Source organism: Saimiri boliviensis, chromosome 8, assembly GCF_048565385.1.
Source record: "Saimiri boliviensis isolate mSaiBol1 chromosome 8, mSaiBol1.pri, whole genome shotgun sequence".
NCBI lineage: Eukaryota > Metazoa > Chordata > Mammalia > Primates > Cebidae > Saimiri > Saimiri boliviensis.
The window spans coordinates 93,472,825-93,498,571 of record NC_133456.1 but is presented as its reverse complement, the minus strand read 5'-3'; the positions used below and the strand labels follow the sequence as shown (position 1 = coordinate 93,498,571).

Here is a 25,747-nt window from a genome sequence, read left to right as displayed (position 1 = left end):
TATTAATATTAAATCCTTTACATCTCCCTGAATAATTAGGGCAATAAAACACTGCCAACCAACATTTGGCATAGAGTATAAATGCAAAGTAAATTGCATGATTTTTTGCTGTTAATATTGGACTATCACTGAGCAGATCTGGCTACTGTGAACTTCTTAGTTATTACAAAGATCTATGAAAAATTCTTACCCCAGTGAACCAGGAGAAACGTCTCCCAGGAGATCCTGAAATGTAAAGTAGAGCACATGCCTCTCTCTGTGACACCCATTATGACACAGATGGTTTGGTCCTTTCCAATAATAATAAATGTGCTTTTTAGAACACTTCTGATTTTTGAAACTGCAAGTCACATTATGAGTATAAAGAACATGGTTTTTGAAAAATAAAGTACTATTTTTTTCCAAATTTTGGAGAAACCAGTGTTTCCAGGAGGTTGACCTAAGATAAATGTTTTAGGCTCTTTTGGATTTTTAAAATTGTTTTTATGTGAATGTTCCTGTGTATGTGTGTGAGGGCTTGTATTCATGGCTATGTAGTGGTCATTGCTATAATAGGAAATAACATTAAAAACTGTAGTTGTATATTACTAAGAACATAACAAAAATAAGAACACTACATGTGAAAATCTGTGAGTTAGGACAAAAAATTTATCTTCAAGCAAATACATAGCCTTAAATAAAATGTTATCACATGACATATTATAAATAAAATGGAGTAATGTTCAACTTGAAAAGTTAGAAAAGAGAATATAGCTATAGGACTAAGTAAAATAATTTAAAAGATTATTAAATAATGATCAAGAAATAAAAACAGAAAATAGAAAACAACAGAAAATAGATTATATAAATCTAGAAACTGTTACTTAAAAGCATGACATACATAAACTCTTTAACAGTCTTGTACAGGCTGGGCATGGTGGCTCACGCCTGTAATCCGAGCACTTTGGGAGGCTGAGGCTGGTGGATCACGAGGTCAAGAGATTGAGACCATCCTGGCCAACATGGTGAAACACCATCTGTACGAAAAAGTACAAAAAATCAGCTGAGAGTGGCAGTGCGTGCCTGTAGTCCTAGCTACTTGGGAGGCTGAGGCAGAATTGCTTGAAACCAGAAAACGGAAGTTGCGGTGAGCCAGGATCATGCCATGGCACTACAGCCTGGTGATACAGTGAGACTCTGTTAAAAAAAAAAAAAAAAAAAAAAAAAGTCTTGTACAGAAGAAAATCCCCAAAATATAGTCATTATAAGGGGGGATTATATTAATACTTAAAGGATTAAAAATGTTGTGGAAAATGACTAATATTTTTATCAGTGCAAATTATTTAAATTAACTCATTTAAAAACATTAATAAAATAACCCAAGAAAAGAAACCCTGAAAAATTGCTTTTTTACACCTGATAAATGCAACATGCTGTCATCTTAATAGATAAACCACTTTAAATTATTAATAATAAGCAATTTTGTGGTAAAAAAATTGATTCAGAGCACAAATATAGAGGAAAAACTGACAAGTGTTCATTACAAAACAGCATAATTGTAAAGCACCTGAAACAGAATCTGACAGTTGGAATAAATATCGGGGCCAGAGGAGTATTGGTGTTTCTGAAACCCCTGTTACCTTAGGGGCGTGCTTATGCAATCACATTCAACAGTTTGTTGGATACACTTTCTTAACCATTCCTGATTTTAAAAACATTATAAAACAACAACACTTAGTAGTCTAGTAATAGATTGATGCTTTATATGACTCAAAACTGAGCCAATATAGTAAGTACTTAAGGAGAAAGCATTTTAGGCATACCCACCAAACTCTCCCCAAAATAAAGGATGCTTCCTTATACTTTTTAACTTAGTGATTCTTAAAATTTTGTCTTTCTAGTAAGGGATGAAATAGTAATAACTGAAAATTTTGGAAAGCATATAAAATAACTTCTGCTTATAAGAAACATGATTATGCTCTTATCTATATTTTTGGATCTAAAAACTTTAAAAATATGTTTTATAACACCTTTAAAATATACTATTTTTATTTAATTTCAGTTTTCTTGTCAAAAACAAACAAGATGTACATTTAAAAATAATAGCAACAATATGAAATTCATGTGACTTGACTTGAGATGTGCAATTCTTACGTGACGGAAACCACAATAATTTGCCAAAGAACATGAAGTTTCATTAAAATTGGAAGGTTAAATATTTTATAGAATTTAGTTTCATACACACATATACATATGTGTGTATATATATGTGTGTGTGTGTATATATATATATATATGTATGTGTGTGTAATATATATATATATATATATATATATATATATATATATGAATTCTAAAATTATCCCGAAGTATAGTTGGAGGGATAATATACAAGGGTAGGAAAGGGAATTTCAAAAATAATTTAAAAAATTTTTAATGGAGTGTTTATATAATAGTAGATGGATTAGACAAATGAAAAGGTAAAGAAACTGAACTACATACATATTAAAAGTGAATTTATGTTGAGGTTGGCATTTCAGTGAAGCTATGTAAGTGTGGATTGTATAAGCATGATATAATAGGTGAAAGGGTAGGGCAAATCATTATCTTCCTGTATATAAGATGAAACTGAGATTTATTAAGGAATAAATATTAAATATATAATGACAACAGGATCCAAGCAAACAGGGTGACCATATGATTTGGGGATAAGGCAAGCCCTTCTTTAAAAAAAAAGAATAAAATTAAATATCTATCAATTTAATACTATATCAATTTGATACAAATGTAAAAAATACAATTAAGATTATTAATAAAATGAGACAAACTATAAACCTTAAATGGAAAACAATTGTCATATCTCTAAATCTAATAAGAAAATTACATATAACCCAAAAGTAAATTAAGCAGCAAAATATGAACAATAAATTTAAAAGAATAAGAAATACAGAGAGCTCCATAAAAGCTTTACTGTTAATCAGTGAATTGTCCATTTAAGTTATTTTATCATGTTTCAGGTATCAAATTGGCAAACAGAAAAAAAAATTAATGTCCACTGTTCGAGAGGGTTTCAATAAACATGTTCTCATAATATGTAGCATAAACCTCAAAATTATTTACATCCTTTTTGCTTTTAGTTTAAATAATAAAATCAACTGAAATGTATATAAAAAATAAACATACATACAAAAACAAAGGGAGCTTTATTAGAAATATATAGGGCAGTTCACAGAATTAAAAAAAATGGCTATGAATGGCTTTGTAGAAGGAATTTGAAAGTCAGTGTCATTGAGCATGAATCAGCTCTATTTTTTTAGTACCTTACAATCAGTAACTTCTCCTGAAATGAGAATTTCTAGTAGAAAAAGTGACCAACTGTTTTAGCTTCAGTAATTTTTGCTGCTTGTATGAATTAAGGTGAAATCTTTAGACAGGCTCTCTTGTTGACACTCATCCAACATATATTCATCAGTTTCCCAAATAGAGAGTGAGGTGCTGTTATCTGAAGTAAAGACAGGCACTTAGCAGGCAAAAACAGTGGATATCCATCTTGGAGATTATCCAATACTTAACAATAACAGTACTATTTTTTTAAATAGTGGGTTTATGAGATTTTTGTTTTCCTATTTACATTTATTTTTTACAAATTTTTTTCTTCACAAATATAACTTAAAAAGTTTACTAAAATATGTGACTGAACAATATGTTGAGACACCCTGAACTGGACCATTTTTAGCCAATTCATTTTTTTTAATGAGCTACATAAATTTACGGATTTAGAATCAAAAATCTTTAATTTAATCAAGTTCTGGTTTCACCAGTAATGAGCATTAGTAAGACATTCAACTAGTGTTGAGTCTTGAGGACCCTTATCTGGAAAGTATGGATTATGTTACTATCTAAAACTTTAAAAAATTTGGTTTAAAAGATTACATCCACATGTTTAATATCTTTACAAGGGAGAGTTCTTTGAACATATATTTGACCTTTGATAAATGTTTGTTGAATTGAATATTTTCAAGAGTTTCTTAATGCCAGTCACAAATATCACTCAGTCAAAAACTCACTTATCTTGAGACCTCTAGCTTCTGTTATTATTTGGTTATATTGTTACCCTTTCTTCACTGAAAAAAAAAGTCACCTCCCAAATGTCTTATCCTTGTATTTTATCTGATTTTGAAGATGTAGGTCATCTTTTTTTGATGAACACAGCTTCTATTTTTATATCATAATCTCATGATGATTATGGTGACATGAAAAAAAATAAATGAAAATAACCATATAATATTTGGCAGATTGTTCATAAATAGATATTAAATACTCTAGCATATAGAGTCTTTTATGCTATGTGATCTCTATTAATTCATCCGCTTGACAATAAAACATGTTTTTTAAGACGGGCTTTATCAAGATGTATTTGAGGCATTTACCCCCACTGATCTATTATATTTAAAATTTTTGAAAGCTCAAATTATACTAAATGACTGGAGAAAAAAAATCTCAAATTGCAGGTTGCCAATATGAGACTTCTATTAGTCTCAATTAGTTAATTTATTGAGTTAATTAAGATAGTTCAATAACTAAGGTTTATAAAGAATATTCTGGCACTTTTTTTCTAAGAGAATCCTATAAGATTGAGGCATAAGATACAGTCTGTTGATGTTTTTATTCATTTCATTTATCCAAGCAGTGTAAAACATTGCCTATCACATCTTCCTAGTAGTACACATGCAGCTGCTAGTTAACAGGTTTCACTTATTCATGATTTTCTTTAAAATGCCTATTGATGCAAACCCTTTTAATAAGTAACTCAAAAAGAAAAATACAACCAGTTAAGTTGGCAGTGATCCCATATACTTCTTCCTCTAATTTCCCTTCCATGACTTCATTTTCCGTCTCCCATGCCTTGCTTTGCTTCTACATACATGCACATTATCACCATTCTCCTGGCTCCTGCCTTTCGGCACCACCTTTAAACTCTCAGAACTGTCTTCAGTAGTTGTAATACTATCAACACTACCTATTTTATTAGCATAATTGTATGGACTACATGGCAGATATTTCCAAAGCACACTGTACATGTCTGTATAAATGCAAGGATTAGCATTGCCTGCTGAATCTAAATCTGATGGATTATCAAAAAGGAGACAAGTCTGTATATCTGAATTCAATTAACAGTGATATTTTTTGTGACGCAGTTGGGGTTTCTTTTAACTTAGCTTCATTAATTTATGCAAAGACCAGATATATTTAGTGTAGTTTGTTAGAAGAAGCTAGTGGGCAGAGAATTCATCAAAATAAGAACCAAAAAACTCAGAAAAATCAATAACTACTTTTCGACTCCTGATGTTTGTCCACACCCAGGATGAGTTCTAAGCAAAATCGTGCAGGTTATCATTCCTGAATTGCGCTGCTCCCTCTCACACAAAAATCCTAAAGAGCATTATCATACCCATTGGTTCACTGTGCCGTAGATCACTGAGGCATTTCCTTATGTGTACTCTTTGGCCTACCATTCTGTTCTAATGGACAGTCATAGTTCATAGCGAGTTTGCAGGCTTTCTTCTAGTTAATCTGTCAATTTTTCTCACACAGTGCTGCTGCTGTGAAAGAAATTGGAGCTGTTAAACTCTGTGCTTTGATACAGTTTGTAAAATGCTAGGTAGTAGACAGGAAACCAAACACAGCATGCTAGTAATTTCTTTAAAACGACTGATGTGCTAGCACTCAGAGTCTGTGTCCCAGGGAGCTGGCATCCCTTTTTTTCTGAGAAGACTAATGTTTGAAAGTGTTATCTTACTTTTGTATCAATGGTGTAGATGCCTTTGGTATGACTTACAGGATTCAACATAATACTTAGTCTTTTGACTGCATTTCCTCATTGCTTTGTATTTCTCTAGATTTAAGTTACAATTAACTTGAATATTAATCTTAGATGGCGTGATATGATATGTTAAAACGAAGAGTTTGAGATGCCAAGCACTGTGGTGCACACCTGTAGTTCCAGGTACTTGGAAGGATGAGGCAGCAGGATTGCTTGAGCCCAGGATTTTGAGGCCACAGTGTGTGATGATTGCAACTGTGAATAACTACTGAGCTCTAGCCTGAGCAGGATAGCAAGAACTTGTCTCCACAAAAACAACAACAACAACAACAACAAAAAAAAAAAACAAAAAAACCCCACAGTATGTGTATATTGATATGTTACTAGATCCTTCACTATATACTATATAGGAAAAGATATGCTAGAAACACACATTTTAAGAACTGTTCTTATCAGAAAGTTATAATTAGGAATAATTACAACAGCAGCAATGAAACTCTCAAAAATATCCTGGAAATGCTATTATTCCTAAAATATTTCTATTTCAGTGGAAACAGCCACCATTAGGATTTCAGGGGAGAGGTCAAAGAGAAATGACAGATGATTTTGGATAGACCCATGTTGGGTTGCTAAATTCTCAGAGTAGAAATACCAGATAATTTGAGTTCCAATCAAAGCAGTCTGAACAGGCTCCATCTTATAGCTCTGAAGGGACCTATTATAATTCACAAAGCGCATTAATTCTTATCTCCCTCATAAACACGTCTTTGTTTGAAACATTATCTCAATTGTGAAATGTGGCTTAGAACAATTATAGATAGTATAGTCATAAAAAAAACTTCAATTCAGGAGTCACATAGATATGGGTTCAAATCTCGTCTCCATCGTTTATTAGCCATGAGCCTCCATGAGAATTATATAAAACTTTTCATTTCCTTAGCATTACATGGAAATAATAACACTTTTTCCCCATAGAACTGTCATGAGGGTTTAAGAATCTTTCCAGAGTGACCTGTACTTAGTAAATATCTCCCGAAATTGTGGAGTTCTATAACTGTTTAAATGAGAAGAAATATTTATTAAGAGGTTTCCAAATTTTTCCTTTTTAGCATGCAGTTGTTATAATTTTCAATAACTTGGGTTTTCAGTACTATTATTTTATTATTTTTTTTCTTCACATCAACTTTATTCTCTTTTCATAGTCTTGTCAAAGCCAGATTGTCTCGGAAGTCTTGATGTTAGATGACCTACCATCTCAGGTTTCTCTTTGTAAAACAATACATTGATGTGGTTGGGCAAGTCATTTGTGGTCACATAAACTTCAGAGTCATTTATGTCCAGTTTTTCTCTGTTACTTGGCTATACCTATTTATAAGAGAGAAAGGAGTCATATTTAGTGACACGATTTGACCTTCATTTTTACTTAATCTTTGGTAAGTAACAGTGAGCTTCTTAAAAATATATTAGTATTTGTTTCTTGAAATCCCATACTCATGGTCCTTAATATAAACCAGGCACTGTGGGAGACCACGAAGACAGATGGAAGAACATTAGCAACACCTGTAGTTATTTATTTTATGTGCTTTAGAAAGTAAGTTGAATGCCCTAAATAGCAGTGTTCATACATGAAAGAATTATCTACTATGCCACAAGGTCATGTCAGATTGTCTATATGATAAAGTATACATTAGATTACTTTATTTTGTAACACTTTATAGCTGTAAGGTTGTATTTTTAAATGAGCAAAAAGTGGATCAAAATTTAATTTGAAAGCAGTGACTCAAACAGATACTTCTGTGTCGGTTCAGAGCAGCAGCATTTAAAATAGACAAAAGATGGAAACAACCCACATGTCCATAAATGTGTGAATGGATAAACAAAACATGGTGTAAACGTACAATGCAATTTTATCCAGCCTTAAAAAGGAGTGAAATTCTGATACTTGCTACAACATGCATGGACCTTGAAAACACTGACTGAAATAAGCCAGACACAAAAGGACAAATAATGACATCAAATATCACATGTACGGCACCCTAAGTAGTTAAATTCAGTGAGACAGAAGGCATAATAGTGATTACCAGGGGCTAGGGAGTTATTTTTTAATGGGTACAGATTTTCTGTGGGGAATCGTGAAAACATGTTGGAAATGGATAGTGGCAATGTTGACACAATCTTTCGAATGTACTTAATGCTACTGAATTGTACACTTACAAATGGCTAAAATGCAGACGTTTACATTAGGTTAGCTTTTCCACCATAAAATGTATACTGAAATTTAAAAAGTGAACCAAAACTTAGACCCTAAAATACTCAGCATCTAATTATCTGAAATATGCTGTTAACAGTGTCTTTTTCTTTTATTGAGCAACTAGCTGCATTTATTTAACATTCTAAGAGCTTTAAAATAGAGAAAAAGTTGCTGTCTCAGATTAGTGGATTTCACATTAATGGAATACTGAAGAATTACCGAAGTTCACTTTCCTGGAGGCTCTAGTTCATGTCTGGATGCTGTCATCTAGGCCCGAAATTGCCATCTCAGCTGCACAGAGCCTCAGCTTGATAAGCAAAGGTATTTGTCGTGCAAGAGCTGTCTTGCCTCTGGAAAGACTGATGTAGAGTGACTGTCAATAACAGCAACCATATACCTGAAGAATCAATCTCTTCCATTTTAATTTCATAGACATGCACCACTGGAACTATGATCATTACAGGATGAAGTCTCCTAAAGGAAAGTCAGCCAAGGTAACAAAATCAAGCCCCATTAGTCTGTCCCTGGAGCACAAACTCAAAATGGCAAGGGGAGGGGAAAGTCAGACAGGAGAGAGCAAGTGATTGGAAATTGTAGAAAATGGAAGACCATTGTTACCTGCCATGGTTTCATGGAGATTCATAGAACCTGGTAAATTAAAGTGCACATCCTTCCTTAAAAGTGTCATTCTGCTTCAAGTTCACTTAACCGTATGTGTACAGACTTTTAGATGTCTCTTCTTCTGTTTGCTTGTAGCTTCTAGATTTAAACGATCACCTGTTCTTTTCAGTCAAGGTGGGGTGTGCACCCAAACACATAACATGTTTTGAGACTAAACACGTACCTACCATTAAATTAAGTTTCTTTGATGTTTTCTTTTTTCTTTGCAGAATTTGGTCAAAGCAGCTATTTCATTGCAACCCTGACTTGACTAAACAAACACATACATGCTCATATAGCTACGCATACTCTTGTGTGGGCTGCTTTAGTGCATTGACTCAAATTACTTTCAAGTATGAACAATACAATATTAATACAAAAAAATTTGGGATATAGTAAAGTTCAGTACTGGGCTCTATCATAGTGCTTGTGTGTTTTGGAAATCTGTACAATGCATTGGCAATCCAAGGAGTGCTAGTGGAGAGAGGCTAAGACAATGATTCCCAACTAAGGTTATTTTCTAGAGAAGGGCTTCTTAACTTCAACACTGTTGACATTTTGGGCTAGATAAATCTTAGTTATGGTAAACTCGCCTATTCTTTACAGGATGTTTAGCAGTACTCCTGGCCTCTACTGTTAGATGCCAGTAATATCTGTCCTCTACCAGCCATGACAATTAAAAATGTCTCCAGATATTGTCCAGTGTCCTCTGATGGGGAGGGCACAAGAAGAGCCGTTTAGAGTATTGAATGAAATCCCAGGGGCAGGGTGTTGGGCTAACTCAAAGAGGCTTAGAGTTTTGAAGCAGTGAGTGGTGAGAGGAGGGGAATGTTAGAAAAAATAACTGAATAACATATCTGTGGCCTATTTTCCATAACATTGCTTTTTGTAAGATACACACACACACACACACACATTCATACTTTTGTTCTATATAACATATATATGTATGTGTATATATATATATATATATACACATATATATAGTGTAGTATGAAGTTTATCAGTTATAACATTGTCAAAGTTATACCATTGTCAGAGTTATACCTTTATCCTGTATCCAGAAACATAAGAAGGTAACTTAAAATCTGACTGTTTGACCTAGAAATGTGCTTTCTATGGCTATTGTCAGGACTCTTGGTTTCAGTTTTAATTTGTATAATTAACAAATTCAGAGTTTGAACAATGCCCTTCCTAGCCTGTTTCTCTTTGTACCCCCATCTGTTTCCTCTATCTGTAGCTTGGACAGGAGTAACTTGATGCCGAGAACCTTGAGCCTACCCAAAAAGTAAAGGAATTACCTTTTTCTCTGTCCACAGATTAAAATGAGAAAAACATGCCTGGATTTGCTTGAGTCTTACGTGTTCTTCTGACCCAGGCACTTTTCCAGGGTGGGTAGACAAGCTGGAATCATCTTATTTCTACCCACCCCTAGCCCCCAACTTTCCAACCTTGCAAACAATTACAGGAAATGCTTCCCCACCTCAAAATCAAATATGCTTTGTTTAGTGCTTTGAAGACAAAGTGAAGCTGCAATTTCTTTATGAAAATATTCCCCCCAATTTTTTATTCATTTGTTTTGAGTGGGCTCTTCATCCTCTACTTTAAATGTGCATTCTCTTATAGTAGTTCTCAAAGTCTATTCCAGGAAACCTGAAGAGGCAGTGAAAATTTTCAAAAGGATGGTCAAATCTATGTTATTTTTATAGTAATTCTAAGAAGGTATTTGCCATTGTCACTGTCTTTCACAAATGCACAGTGTTTTCCAGAGGCCGCATGACATTTGGTATCACATAAGATCAAATGCAGAAGAAAATAGGAGAATCCATTTGTCTATGATTGAGCCAGACATTAAAGGGAGATTTATAAAAATGTAGAACATGCCATCTTCCTTATTATTTTTTGTTCGATATAATATTTTCCCATTGAACATGTTATTTATGTTAACATGTGATAGACTTACTGTTTTAAGAACTGAAAAGTATTTTTAGAAATTTCCATTTTAATTTCTAATGTAGTAAATATCCATAAACGTAATCCACTAAATAAAAGCTCTTTAGCATTCTCCTCCCTTTTAGGAGTCCATTTTGTTTTTATGGTCTTACTTGAGTATCTAAGTTTTCATCAAGGTCTTGCCACTATGGCTGTTGGAACTCCAACATTTCCAGCCCAGCAAAAGCCACAGAATCTTTTTACCTCAAGCTTTCCAGTGAATGTTTTTAATTAAAAATGTCCCCCCTCCTTTTTTTTTCCCCAGGATCCTAAAGAAGTAAATGTGTTTAGATGTCTCTTTGCTATACAACAAGGAACTTACTAGTGGTCAGTACACACACTGGATTACAGGCAAGATAGCCATTTAACGGTAGGGAAAAATGCAAGAACTTTTATTTATATATTTTATGTCATTTAAAATAATTGTGATTTATATTTCATTATGTATATAGTATCAGTAATACAGTACATTTCTATACTTCAGAAATACAAATACCTAATTAGAGGTATCTGCTTTCTTTTCTAATAGAAATATGCTATCAACAAAAGTGATACTTATCCTACAGTGTTTGAGCCTATTTTTGGGATAATTACAACTTGACACAGAGTGGAAAGAATAAATATCTCTTTTAGGGGATGCGATGGTTAATTTATGGTTCAATTTGGGCAACAGAGTGCCCAAATATTTGATCAAATATTAGTCTGAGTATTTCTGTGAAGATGTTTCTGTATGAAATTAATATTTGAATTAGTAGATGGAATAAAGCAGGTTGCTTCCCCAAATGTGGGTGGGCCTCACGCAATCAGTTGAAGGCCTGAATAGAACAAAATAATGACCTTCCCAGAGTAAGAGAGAATTTCCCTTTCCCTACTACCTTTGAACTGGGACATTGGGCCTTGGGCCTTTGAATTTAGACTGGAAATACTCCATCAGCTTTCCTGGGCCTCCACCTTGCTGATTCTCCCTGCAGCTCTTGGGACTTGTCAGCCCCCATAATTGTGTGAACCAATTCCTTATAATAAATTCACACACACACACACACACACACACACACACAACAAACACACGCTCTCTTTCTCTCTCTCTCTTTCTCTCTCTGTCTCTCTCACTCTCATTGCTTCTCTTTCTCTGGAGAACTCTGCTACAGGAGATTAAGCAAACTATAAAGGAAATATATTTTACCATAAATTGAGCAATGATTTCTCTAACTTCTTCAGTCTGAGAACTCATTCATTCTGGTTACTGGGTGCCTTATAAGGACAGAATGGGGAAATAGATTTTGCTTGAAGCAAGAATAGGAGTGGCTGCAACTGTTTTTGAATTAGTACTGTCTGTAGGGCCCTGGGCAGTTAAGGTATTATTATCTCCCTTTTACAAATGCAGAAATCAAAGCTAAGAAAGAATACTTTGCCCAGGGTCCTAAAGAAGTAGATGAGGTAGCTAGAATTTAAACCAGCCTTTTTCTAACTCTGAAGGCTATTCTCTTACTAGTTGACTATCCCTAAAACAATTTCCTACCTATAAAGCTTTCTTGTACTTGACTATGCATAAAACAACTTTCCATCTACAAAGATGTAGCTAGGAAAGATTATTTTCAAAGTGTTTTTAAGAGTAGCATTGCCTTCCTTGGAGTTAAGTCACAACTAATTTATGGTAATTTGGGAAAATTTCATCAAGTTGATATAGAATTATAGACGCCTGAAAATGGCCGGGAGCGGGGGGCGGAATGTATATAAAATGCTAAGTTTATTTGCAAAAAGGATAAAGGTGTTTCCCACTGAGTAGGAAATGTTTGCATTCTTCTTATACTTGTGCATGAATTTTGAAATCGATGGCTATTTGCTTCAAAATTAGGCAGGAAATTAATCCTATAATTTATTGTGTGTGTATGTAGCTCAGTTCAGTAAAGTTGTAAAATATTTCTTTCATCCTCTTTATGCCGTTTAGTTTCCATCTCATTCCTCATGGTAATAGCAAAATAGTCTATAATACTGTAAACACATACTGATCTGTAAGATTCATTTTCTATTTGTTTTAGAGTTCAGGAGGCACTTGGCTTTTGCATCAGTAGATCTCTGCCTCTTTAAGAAAGAAAACCAGGTCATGCCTTATATTTTATATATGTTTTACCTGTATTTCCCTTAAAAAATGTGTCATGGTATACTTAGTCCTCTTTAAAGAAAACCATAATGTTCCTCTTTAAGGAACATAAATAATTATATATATATATGGAAAAGGACACACATTCTTCAGTGCAGTAGTGAGAACTATTGATCTTCCTCAAGATGCCAAAATAAATAGATGTTCCTAGCAAAAAGCAGGGTCCATATTTGGAACCTCCCCTATTCTGGGCTTCTAGATCTGATTACTCATGTAGAATCTTCCGTTTCATATATAGATGACAGTGCGTAGGACTTATTACCCCAAAATATGGCACCTTAGCATTTGAGGAAACAGCTGAAGCAGATCATACAAACTGGAGAAAATTCCCCTCACCCCTTCCCCACTGAAGTAGGTCATGAGATCTTCATACCTGAAGGATCCTGTCTTATACCCAGAGGAAGGCAGTATCACACGTTTGCCAAGAAGAATTTGAACAGACAGAATTTTCTAAGTTCCTCCTGGTTTATTACTGATAGATCATACCCTTTTGTCTTCCAATCATATTTCTGAACAGCTGTTCATTAAAAATACAGTTTTTCCCTAGATCTTTAATTATTCATTTCTGAATGATCTCACATCACGGAAAACTTACATTAAATTAATTGTATGCACTTCTCTTATTAATCTGTCTTTTGTTGGAGGGGCTTTAACTGTGAACATTGCTGTAAGTTAGAAATCTTGTCTTTCTTACACTGATACAGTTGGCCCTCCATATCCTCAGGTTCAACACCTGTGGATTCAACCAAATGCGGATCAATAATGTTTGGAAAAAAGAAAACACAAAACTAAAAAATAATAAAAATTTTAAAATACAGTACAAAATCTATTTACATGGCATTTACATTGTAGTAGGTGTTATAAGTAATTGTTTAAAGTATACTGTAGGGTGTGCAGGAGTCACATGTAAATACTACACCATTTTATGTAAGGGATTCCAGCATCTGCAGGGTGTTCTGGAACCAATCTTCTGTGAATATCAAGATCGCTGCATACCATCTCTAGGTTGTCTATTTACCATTTTCTATAAATTTACTGGGTTTTTAAATTAATTTTTCACATGAAGAAAGTTTAAATCTATATAAATAGAAGTAAAAATTTTCACAAATGGAAAATAATAAAATAAAAATTTTCACCAATGGAAAATTCACATAAAAATAAATTTGCAAATATTTACATAAGCATAACATAAATATACATCAATTTAAACTAAAATGTTTACAAAACAAAAATAATACTACCACCAGAAGTGTAATGACCATTTATTTAAAACTATGATTTCTCCTATATCTCTATGTTTCATGGTTGAAATTATAGTTCAGACCTCTCACCATGGTTTCCACTACACACAAATCACTCAACAGCACTGGACAAGTATTCTGCCAAGAAGTGTCAGAGAGTGAGCCTCTCAGGCCTCCGGACCATGTTCCCTTCACTCTCAAGTGCCATTATGTCACCCACTGCATAGTTATCCAGTGTATATAGGATAAGTGCTCAATTAAGAAAGCCAGGTCATGCTTTCCATTTTACAGTTTGTTTCAGAAATGTTGCTTTTCAAAAATACTTCCCTGTGTAATTAGCCCTTCTGTCTTTTAAGCAAAGGAGTTGAGCACTCAAATGGCAATCACCCAAAATGAGGCCGACTACAGCTCAGGAGCACCAGGGCAGTGCAGAACAAAAACTCAAGTTGAGAAACCAGTGTTATCTGGGGAAAGTTACTTTGACTCACAGAACTTTGGTTATCAAATTTATAAAATGAGATAATACATTCTGCCTTATTGAGTCATTTCTTTTTATTAAAAACACTCTTTACTTTGTACCAGGAAAAATTATAAGCACTTAATAAGCATTAATTTATGGAGTCCTCCTAACAGCCCTTATGAGGGTAAAGGAACAAACAAACATTTCTTTCTACTTACACTCAACATGTCACACTTCTTTGTCCAGATATGTGGGTGTTTTTCTGACGCATCAATTTTCAGGTGTATAGTTATGATTCCATTTAATTCTGTTACTATCTACCTGGAGTTAGAGTCAGATCCTACATGAGAACTCAGTCCCACATGAATGCCCCCTTCTTAAGATGCCAGTCCTATATTGGGCCCCCTGGAACTTCTGGCCAATTGCCTAAAATTAGAGGTTCCCATAACCCCCTTCTTGGGTTCAGTCATTTGCTAGTGTAGCTTACAGAACTCAGGAAAGTACTTTACTTACATTTACTGGTTTATAGTAAAGGGTGTTATGAACAATACAGATGAATGGTCAGATTTTAAAAAATGCATAGGGAAAGGTATGTGTGAAGGAGCACAGGGCTTCCATCCCCAGGCACCTCCACTTGTTCGGCAACATGGAAGCTCTCCAGTCACAGTCCTGTTAGGTTTTTATGGAGACTGCATTGCATAGGCATGATTGATTAAATCATTGGCCAGTGGTGGCTGAGTCAACCTTCAGCCCCTCTTCCCTCCTTGGAGTTGGAAGTGAAATAAACAGAAAGCAATGTTTCCACCCTCTAATCACATGGTTCTTATCTGGCAACTGGCTCCCATCCTGAGGCTATTTAGGAGTCTTGGGACACCAGTCATTAGCCTTCAAAAAGACAACCAACACTGGAGATTCCAGGGATTTTAGGAGCTATGTGTCAAGAAATGAAAACCAAATATGTATTTCTTATTCTAAAGCACGATATCATAGAGGAAAACAGGGTCAGTATCTTCGTTTTATAAAGGAGGCATTATAAAATGCACAGAGAATGTAAGTAATTTGTGGAAGGTCATTCAGCTAGAAAGTGAAGAGCTGGGTTTTGAAAACCCAGATTCCACACTCTATGCTGTATTTCATCTTAGAGTATATGAAATTATCCATGTGAAAATAGACTCTGGCAGTCTATAGCTGTTTTCTGTGATCCGCACTCTACATTGTTGGTTTTTGGGTTTTTTTTGTTTGTTTGTTTTGTTTTGCTTTACAGAAATGTAAGTACCATTTTCCCCTAAGTTAATACTGAGATAAGGGGCAAGCACCTATAGGAAATACCAAATTTTAAATGTCCAATATATTTGTGTATCATGTCACATAATGTGACACATTAAACAGTTGTGGAATGTCAAAAACTGGCATAATAGATGACTTGGAATGTAGAGTGACAGGTTGTCAGTACAACTGTGCCAGTTTTTTTGTGATAATAGTGAACTCTGCAAAATTTCATTTTCTGGTTTTGTAGATTGCCAGCACATTGACATTTCCCGTATGGTTTCCCAGTGGGAAGGATATAACTTTATTTGGCCAAATCTGATAATTTTTCTTAATGGAAATGTAAGGGGCTAAAAGTCTACATTTGGATATGGGCTTTAATTTTTTGAAGATAATTATTTTCCGTTTTTCTTCCTGGGATATAGAGGCAGATGAGGTAGTTTTTCAGGCTACTGAATTGTAGAAGTAGGCACTTAGATAATCAAGCCATTCAGATAACAGTTGAGTAAGTGCTCAGAGTAAGTGTCTGTGTTCAGGATACGGTCCCGTACATCGTGGGGTGTTTAACAGTTTTGCTGTCATCTGCTCGTGAGATGACAGTAACAAATTCCATCTGCTCTGATTATGACAACCAAAAATGTCTTCAGACTTGCCAACAAATCACCTTTAGTTGATATAACCATTGATTTAGAGCAACAGAATTTTTGGCTCTGTAGGGTAAATGCACCTGATAGTAATAACTTATGCATACTCTGAGACGAACTCTGTATGGCAGATGCACCTGAATGTGTTCTCCAAGCTAAGGAACCTGGGAATGGTTAACAGGGAGAATCATTCCTTGTCAATGGGGAACATCTGAGCCTCAGAACTATCCATTGGAATATGGGCGCCATGCAGGGGCTCAAGGCCCCGTGTTTTGGGTTGAAGATTGCCAGGTGGAGATTGTTTGGAAAAGCGTGCTAAGAGAAAATGCTATATAAATGGCATGGCTTTTGCAAATGGTTGCAGTTTTTCTGCCCAGTTCTCTGCTACTGGGCTGTGGAGTTATCTTGTCTAGCCCATGGCCACTCAGCTGTATGGAAGGTGGTTTTCCTGTCCAGCCCAACACCACTGGTCTTTCTCTGGGGTATGTAAGGCTCCAATAAAATCCCATGTCCTGTTTGCTGGTGCTAGATTTCTTTTTCAGTCGCTTGAACCTGGTGCCATCCCCTTTGCAGTCGATAGGGGTTCAGCGTGACAGGCTCTTTGTTGTAAATATTTGAGATTGATGATATCTTTGCATGTATTTGAAATTTGAAAATAGTAACTTATGTGCTACAATGCTAACTACAGCTCCAGTAATATTACAGTATGATGGTTTTTAATGTGTTCTCTGGACTAGCATTATCTTTTACAAATAAAGTCAAATCACATCACTGGCAGAATGTTTGAGATGTATTCTTGTCTCATTTTAAGGTTTATGTAAGTAATGTCTCCAAATAATGGTAATATTAATATCTGACAGATAAAGAGTCTTTTATGTTTACAGAATGCTTTCAACTCAGTTTTTTCTTTAATTTCCCCAGTAACTCTGAGAAGACTTTTTATTCACTCATTTGTTGATTAGAAACAGGGACTTAAGAAGAGTAACTTCTGTCTATTCTGGGTTAGGGAGATCAGAAAATATCACTTTTCTGAGTAATACTAGGTGAGAAGAGTTTTTTTGCTGATTAAAATCCTCAAGTAAAGCTCTTTTTCCTATCCTTGAGAGCAGTGTCAAAGGCTCATCCCTGTTTTATTCTCCCATTCTCCAAATTCTAATCCATGTCCTGCACTTTCCTATGTTGATGTCGCTGGTTGTTCGCCCCGGGACATCCTGTAGACTCGAGCATCTGTCTCTATCCTCTCCAATGAGCTGTCCTAATTATGTTACATCAGGACAACTTGTGAAGCTCAGAATCTCAACTCTCTGGCCTTAAAACTGATGAGCAGCATAAGCCATTCCCATTGCTGTTCTCAATCCCTTCCCTGTCTTAAATAGAGTCATAGATCCCTAGGCTCTTAAGCGCCTTCCGGACCTGTTTATCTTGTAGTCAAGTCTTCAGAAATTAGTCTTCCAGAATAAAGCTCTTCAAGCCAGATTTTTCAAGGTGATGGTGCCTGTGTCACCTTGATAGGAAACCTCCTACACTGTGTAGTACTGTCATCTCAAGGAGAACCACTGTTCATTCGCTTAAATTGTCAGCTTTATGTTTCAGTGAAATAAATACACATTTTCCCTACAGTAATAACTTTTTTCTCACTTGGTGAGAGCTGTAGGGACCCTTGTTATCAAGAGATAATCATATTCTAGTGGTGCTACTTAATGTGCCCAATCAAAGTCCCAAGGATGTGATTATCACTTAATAACTCTAAAGCCTGTTATGTATCATCTTGTATTTTGTTTCTTTTGACTGTGGTGGGAAACCCATTTGTGATCTTGATGGTTGATATTATTCGTTGTGAAATGATAAAGGAATCAAATAACCATTTGTTTGCTTGCAGCTAGACAGCACGATTAGAAATGCATCCCAATTCCCATTGAAAAATGCATTTAAATGTATTATCTTGCTTAGAATTAGTTTAATAACCCTAATGTTAATACTAAGTTATATCAAGCAAAGCTGATGGAAATTCTGAAAATAAACATGGATAATTTAATGTCTACATGACCTTTACCTCTCACAGAAAGTTCAGGTTGAGTTTTAACTACCTGCAAAGGAAGTAGACACCCATGAGAAATACCTGCTGATTCTGTGATGGAAAATGCCATCAATAAGTTAAGCAAAATAGGAGAGCTATAAGGAAAAGCCAATTAAATACAATGGCCTTTTAGAATATGGACAGTTGCAAAATGGTAACTCTCATTTGATGCTATCCTTTGATGTTCCAGTAATGTTAATAACATGTATCATTAATTCAACACCTGCTACAGACTGGATTGTTTTTGTATCATTTTATCTTTTATTATTTTTATTTTTATTATTTTTATTATTTATTTATTATTTTGAGATGGAGTCTCATTCTGCTGCCCAGGATGGAGTGCCCGGGATGGGGTTTCTTTTATTACTATTTTTTAAAAATTATTTTTATTATTATTTATTATTTTGAGATGGAATCTCATTCTGCTGCCTAGGATGGAGTGCCCGGGATGGGGTTTCACCGTGTAGGCCAGGCTGGTCTTGAACTTCTGACCTCAAGTGGTCTACCTCCCTTGGCCTCGCAAAGTGCTGGAATTACAGGTGTAAGCTAAGGCACTAGGCCCATTTTATTATGAGAAGAACTTTTTGAGATAGATAATTTGGGTCCTGTTTTACGAATGATAAAAACAGACTCTAAGAAGTTATATAACGTGCTTGAGTTCATGCAGCAAATAAGTGGTAAAACTTTGACTCAAATATCACTTTGGAACCTGTATTTTATCCACTGATAATTTAAAGGCATAATGTGCAGAGTGACTAAGCTCAATTATAGGAGGCTTGTAATCAATGGTAACCATATACACATTTATTGTTAGGCAAATCCAGGTCTGACTCTAATGGACAAAGAAAAGAGACCACTTTTTGGTCCCTCCTAATATTGCATGCTATGTCTGCGAGAACTGAAAGCTTTAGAGATGCTGCATCTGAGTTTTGAACATGTTCATTAGAATTATCTTCATACTCTAAGCTGTCGTTTGGGAAGGGTTGTTTTGTTCTTAATAAGTAACTGACACACCTTTTGGCTTTGAGGTATTCAGAAAGGGTCTAGATCAGGACAGTTTGTTTCCTAGGGTAAAATCATCCTTTCTGACATAGGCCTTGCCAGCTGCTGCATCTTCCTATTTGCTGTTAGCTAAGAAGCTCTGCAGTCATTCATGGATTTCTGATTCCTTTGTTGTAAAATTGCAAGTGCATTTATGTTGACAACAGCTGATTTCTTCAAAGATTGAACCCAATTTTTCTGGGCAGAGGGAGATTTGTCTGTTTATTCACTTGATCCTGTATTCCTGCCTATTCTCACATGTGATTTGTGTGTGTGTGTGTGAGAGATTTATAATAAAAAACAAAATTTAGGATAGCAGATACAAGTTATGAATGTGAACATGGAAAGTTTATTGAATTTTCTATGATTTAAAAATGATAGCTAACATTTATTTTCTGCATATCATGAACTGGGCACTCTTCTCATGGGCACTCTTCTCATGTTGTGAGGTTTCCGCTCACAACAACAGCCAAAGGTGTGAATACAATTATTAGGTTCATTTTATGCAAAAGGAAGCTGAGCTTAAAGAAGGTGGGCAAAATGAAAGGCCTTTCCTTGTGTTCACCTCCTGGGAGAGACTATTAGCCTATCAAGTGCAATAGATAGTTTCTTTTCCATGTAAGGCAGTGCAAAAGTGGCCAAGAAAAAATCCTGTGGGTTTTTTTTTTTTTAACCTTCTTTCAAGGTATGAAATTGCCTAACTGTCTACTTGATTCATCTCTGTTCTTGCTGGCTAGTCTGAAATGGAAAGTTTTAACTATAGCCACATTCTTGTTAGGGGAAAAAGTAGATACTCAACATTTTTCCAATGAGGTATGAATAAATTCCTGCTTATAAAATCAGCAACTTTTCAACATCAGCTGAGGCATCATTATATATTTCCTTTTAAGATCCATTATGAAAATACACTATGGAAGTGGAACTTATTTTGGCATAACCCTTAGTTTATAATAACTTAGATTGTAAGTTGGATGCATTTACTCATTGAGTATACATTTAGGGAGCACCTGTTTTAGACCAGGTTATACTAGCTTCGACACCTCCAAACTGAAAAATAAGACAACACAGGTACATAGTTTTCCACAGTAGAAGCTATGTGTGTGTTGGGGTGAGTAGAATCGTGATAAATATTTTGTGATGAGTGTTATGCTAAAAACATGTACTGAAGGTATCTGGAGCACAAGATCCATTATGGTCCTGAAAGGTTATGGCTTTCTTAAGAGGATTATTTCAAAAATAATCTCTTATTATTTTACATATATTTTGATGATGTTTGTTGTTTGTTTGGGTGGGGGATGTGGCAGAGTAGTGGTTTTATTTTGACAGCAAACCGCACGAGGTCAGAAACCTTGGTCTGTTTCTTTTCTCCTAATAAATACTTCCTGAATAAAAAAAAAATTACTGTCAATATAAAAGCTATTTGTCTATGATAGCAAAAGGACTGTTGATTATGATTCATATTCGTGAGCCAGGAATTTTTATATATGGAAATGTCCTTGCAAATGTGTAGGTTGTTAGCATAGCAGGATGGTTTTTAACTTATTTCTATTAATTGCTCACATATTTGTCTCCCTCATTTACACAGGTACACAGCTGGGACTTTGTATTATTCACAGACAACTTAGCTTATGTGGGCTTATAATTTCTTAGCCAGTAGCTACTCAGTTGTGATATTCAGAAACTTAAACTAACTAATATAATAAGGGTTTTTGAAAACATATTCCAGGCAAAATGATAGCCATCTAAGCACAAACAACTAGGTTAAACCTAACCTCATGGGGACTTGACTTAGGAAGTCAGGAAATGTGGCTGCCCCTCTACCTTTTACCCTCTTTTCAATTCTTCATTTCTCATGTGGATCAGGAGTAAGGGTGTATGTAATCTTAACTCTAGTTTTCTCTGAAAGTCTTATTTTTCTGGTTCTCTCAAGACTGGCTTCTTTAACAATAATTCCAACTTTACATCCATCAAATTCTCAAGTGTTGCAATTCAAAATCTCTAAGAGAATCTTGTAGACTTAATATGGGTCAAATGTTTATTGATAGTTCAATAGCTGTAGCCTATTAGGTTGAACTAGAAAGTAGGGCTAGTCTTTTCAGAAGCAACAGGTGGGATGCCTTCTTTACAAAGGAGATACTGTTTGAGAGGCCTTCTTGGGTTCATTCCCATATACTCCTCCTTATTTTTCTAACCTTTCCATACTGCTTTCTATTCTCTTTGGCATTGCTCTGCTCCATGGTAGCTAACTAACCTGATAAATGCATTCATGATACGTTAGCTCACTGCACAGATAAGTTCTTTTGGCCAGGATTCCCTCTGGAAGCAATTACAAAAATCAAAGGGGTGAATTTAATAATGTTTTCTATAATGAGCAACTATTTGGGAGCATATGTTTTCTTAAGGTGCTGATACTGTTTTTTTGTGTGTACAGTCACCATTCATGAGACTATCCGTGATGCATGAGAGTCTCTTGCCAGTGTTACTACTACTAATAGGTATTATATCTAGTGGCTAGACTGAATACCTAGCCTGCATCGTGTAACTTAATTATCAATTTGAGGATTGAAATAATTCTTTGAGGATGAATACTATTATTATCCCCACTTTAGAAGTAGAATTGAAGATTATCTCATTTAAAGAATTGCACAAGACCACATGATTAGACAATAGTTGAACGAATATCACATCCCACAAAATTTATCCTAGAGCTTACGCTCTCAAATAAAAGGAACATAATTATTTAAATGAATAAAATTATAACTTCAGTTTGCATTTCCAGTATTATTCCACTGGATAGGGTAAATTTAATCTCCACCTTCTTTCTGTGAAGACGAAAAATATATATATGACAAAATGTTAGTAATACTTTAAAAAAAAAAAGCAAAAATTTTGACCAATGTCTGTAGTATTACTACCATTTTAATTGTTGTTGATAGGTAGACTGGAGTTGGAAATGGTGCCAATGGCTATAAATAGAGCTTTAGTTTCACATCAGTTGCTGTCTTTAATGTAAGAAAGATAGGTGTTTAGATACATACTAAAATTCTATAGCCAGCTCATGTTTATACAGCTGGTAACTGACCACATTAAAATCAAACAGATGATGATGGTATTTGTAATTCAGAGTTAATGTGAATGTGTGTAATTTTTCATAATCCATGGGAAACATTTTCTTAGATGTTTCATCATTTATGGAATTTTATTTATGTTTTGGGGGTATATGAGAAAGGTCAGGGATAATTTTATATTTTGAAATATATTAACAATATGAAGAATACCGGTTTAGTCTTTGCCTTCTGGTTGTTATTGATATTATCCTGAGAGTAAAGGTAGTTAGGCATTTAATACAGAGATGAATTATTTTACAATTCAACCACAGAAGGCATACACTTAGGAAAAGAAGATATATTTGTGGCTAATCAAGAAAATATAACATTTTTATTATAACCAATTATGTTATATTTAAGAATAAGCCAGAGTAGAATTGTATGATTAAAGATATTTCTGATTAGCTAGTCTATATTATATATCAACAGAAAATTATATTTTCACTCACTAGAATTACAAGACAGTTTTACACAGAAGTGATCTATAGCGGAAACTTGGTTAGAGGATACCCATATGAATAAACATGAAACTATAAATATATATACCTTTATTCTAGATAAAATTAAGTGTGTTGTATATATATACCTAGGGAAAATAAAGTTGGTTCTTCAGGAAAAAATATTCTGAAGCAAAAATTATTTCACAGTTTAAGTTGGTAGCTTTAAGAGAATATACAATTTATGTTAAGAGTGTTTGTTTCTGTTTGGAACCCTCATTTTATGTATTCACATACCTAACAAAAATGATAAGACATCTGTTTACTGCTCCGTTTTTATTTGAAATTGCTTTTAATGTACGCTTTTAAGAAATTGTCTCTTTTATTGAATCTGAATGCCATAAAACATCATAGGCTCCTGAAGCCATCATACTAACAAGGGAAAGAGTGGTGATGGTGGTGACCTTGTCAAAAGTCACTCAGCTCATGGGAGGCAAGACAGAGAATGGATCCTGGATCCTAATCTACAAAAGTCTATTAAGCTGGAAGTCCACACCAAATTTACTTAATTTTTAATTTCTTCTAATCCAATCTAATCTAGTTTTAGAAGGGGAAGACAACAATTAAGCACAGCTACATATAAACATATCTATACTTGAAAAAATGTATTTATCTGTGTATTTTTCTCTTTTTATTCTAGGAATCATTGACATAGAGTAACTCCAGAGCATGTGGCTTCAAGAGCTACCCTAAAAGGTAAGCTTCCCACAAGGGAAGATTTTCCTTATGTGTAGTTCACCTTGATTAGCATCCTTAGTTTCTATGGAAACACTGAAAACCTTCCCTTACAGATTGATGGCATGAGATTGTTTGTGATGTTTTTATGAATGTTGAAATTATGAAGGTAGTGAAGTTACATAAATTAAAGCCTGAAACTAAGAAATGGAGACTATTTCTATTTTTCTCTGGAGAAGATACTCAAGGTAGGTTTCCTGTAGCTCATATTAATTTGGTAATTCAAAAATTTTAGAATTTGTAATTACAGAAACTGTATTGGGAATAAAGTAAAGGTTGTTGTATTCTTGCCAAATGGTTTTATAGGAGAGGATGTTGTAGCAGTCAAATCAACATGAATATTAAATTAACAAAGTCCTATAAATATTCAGGTCCTATAAATATTCAGTTGAAGCTTTTGAAGGGATAAAACATGAGAAATGAAACTCACAGTCTACAATGTTTGTGATTTTTTTTTTCTTAATAAAATATAAAGAGAGATCTAAAATAGTAAAATAGTTAGGTTTTAGTTTCCTGATGCTGATCTAATAAAGTAACTGAGTGGCTTAAAACAATGGAAATTTATTCTTTCACAGTTCTGGAATCTTCAAATTTGAAATGAAACTGTTAGCAGGAACAGGGTCTCTGAAGGCTCTCAAGGAGAGGAATCTTACTATGCTGCTTCTAGCTTCTGGTGGTTGCTGGCAATTTTTGTTTTTTCTTGGCTTTTATATGCATCACTCAAATCTCTACCTCTGTCTTCCTGAGCCCATCTTCCCTGTGTGTATCCAAATAGCCCTCTTCTTAGGAAGACAATGGTCATTGAATTAGGGCCCATGCTAATCCAGTATGACCATATCTTAACCTGATTTTTATCTGTAAAGATCCTTTTTAAAAATAAAGTCACATTCACAGATTTTGGAGATTAGAGTTTCCACATATCATTTGGGGACATTTAACTCACTTGTAACAGCATCTATTCCTTAAAATGGAGTCTAGTGACATTAAAGCTAATTACTGTGAATAAGTTGTTTATGAGAAAAAAATCATAACATGAGGTAGCGGAAGGCCTCATTGCATTGGTATACATGAAATACTGTTTGTTTTAATAATATAATAATTACGTCTTGATAGCCAACTTTTCTCCCAAGCAAGGTAAAAATTAAATATTCAGTTATTCAGTAGAGGGTTTGATAACATTGAGTAAAATATTAGTGTATGATTCTGATTCTAAGATTTTTAACACCCTCAATTAAAAAAAAATAGTAAGCTTGACAACAGTGAGACCATGTCTCTATGAAAAATAGAAAAATTTAGCCATAAATGATGGTACATGCCTGTAGTCTAACTACTGGGCAGGCTAAAGTGAGAGGATAACTTGGGCCTGGGTGGTCAAGGCTGCAGCGAGCTGTTACTGCACCACTGCACTGTAGCCTGGGTGACAGAGCAAGACTTTAAAGACTTTGTCATAAATATACGTGTGTGTGTGTGTGTGTGTGTGTGTGTGTGTGTGTATACATACACACACATATACTGTATATATACACACACACATATATTTATGACAGTCTTGAAAGTCTTGCTCTGTCACCCATATATATATATACACACATATATGTGTATATATACGCATATGTATATATATGTATATATGTATATATGTATATATACATATATATTATATAATTATATATTATATATATTACATGTAAATATAAATGTATATATTTAAATGATATATATATACATATATTAAGAAATTTATTTCACTTGATTCCTTAGTTCTTTTTCATGAGCAAAACTTGAGTAAGGTATTTTTTAACCAGTTAGCTA

At 34.5% G+C, this 25,747-nt stretch overlaps 1 protein-coding gene across 9 annotated transcripts in view; it reads left to right on the top strand.

Moving 5' to 3' along the window:
• The window catches only part of CNTN4 (contactin 4), a 979,069-nt gene that overhangs the window by 217,882 nt on the left and 735,440 nt on the right, over positions 1 to 25,747 (top strand). For 7 of the 9 annotated variants that reach the window (XM_074404876.1, XM_074404882.1, XM_074404881.1 and 4 more), the window contains one exon: positions 23,841 to 23,896. The gene's annotated coding sequence lies outside the window, so the exon portion shown is untranslated. Of the gene's footprint in view, positions 1 to 8,529; positions 8,549 to 10,672; positions 11,077 to 23,840; positions 23,897 to 25,747 lie in introns of those variants that run through there. The other 2 variants (XM_074404879.1, XM_074404878.1) reach the window with 2 other exon arrangements.